The sequence below is a fragment of the Triticum dicoccoides genome, chromosome 2A (genome assembly GCF_002162155.2).
Source record: "Triticum dicoccoides isolate Atlit2015 ecotype Zavitan chromosome 2A, WEW_v2.0, whole genome shotgun sequence".
Taxonomy (NCBI): Eukaryota; Viridiplantae; Streptophyta; class Magnoliopsida; order Poales; family Poaceae; genus Triticum; species Triticum dicoccoides.
Genome location: NC_041382.1, coordinates 722923992 through 722924987, shown reverse-complemented (window position 1 = coordinate 722924987; position 996 = coordinate 722923992).

Genomic DNA, 996 nt, shown 5'->3' with positions numbered 1-996 from the left:
CGGTTCGGCACGAACCGGCGCTAAAGTGCCACCACGTGGCGTGAGCTCGCGCCCTGGTATGGGGGACCTTTAGTACCGGTTGGTGTTACCAACCGGTACTAAATGGTTTTTTTTGATTTTTTTTTGAAAATTTTCGAATTTTTTTAAATTTTTTTTTCAATTTTTAATTTTTCTGAATTATTTGATGATTTAGTATCTAATCACCTCTCTTAACTGCTCAAGTGTGGATCACTCATTCCAAATCATCTAACTTCCCGACCGGTCACCCATCCCTCTCATTTAACTTCCCGACCGGTCACCCATCCCTCTCACTACTCTAGCCCGAGCACGCTTAACTTTCAGATTCTATTCTCCTTCGTTTCCGAGTCTGCACTTGTTGTTTTCCTGACAATAGTAAGATGTCAATCCTATTAACCCTCAGGAGTTTAGCTTGAGCATGAAGTCACACATTTCACCGTTTGAGTTTGAAACTATTATTCTAAAAAACAGTAATTATTTAGTAACGCTAATATTTCTTGAATAAGTTTGACCATAGTTTGACCACAGTTTGACCATAGTTTGACCAGATTTGACCAAAATTCAAAAAATTGAAATAATTATTTAGTAACACTAATATTCTTGAATAATTATGTAGTAACATTAATACTTCTTGAATAAGTAGTTTGACCAGATTTAACCAATTTTTTTTTAAAACTGAAATTTGACCATATCTTTTTTTCCTTTTGGAATTTGAGGATTCTAAAAAATTCCAAACAGGCCGTAGGCAGTCTCCATCGAATGCGGATTTTCGTGCTGAATTTTTTGATATATTATACATTTTTTTCTGACATCGTATGTAAAAGTTATAGCCGTTTTACATTTTCCCTACACTTTTTGCAAAACATGTCCAAATTGTAGTTTTCAAATTTTCCTAACTAGTAGATGTAGTAATATAACTACCTCTCGAAGGATTTTATTTTTTGAAGTTTTTATTATTTTCTTTTGATTTTTTAGAAC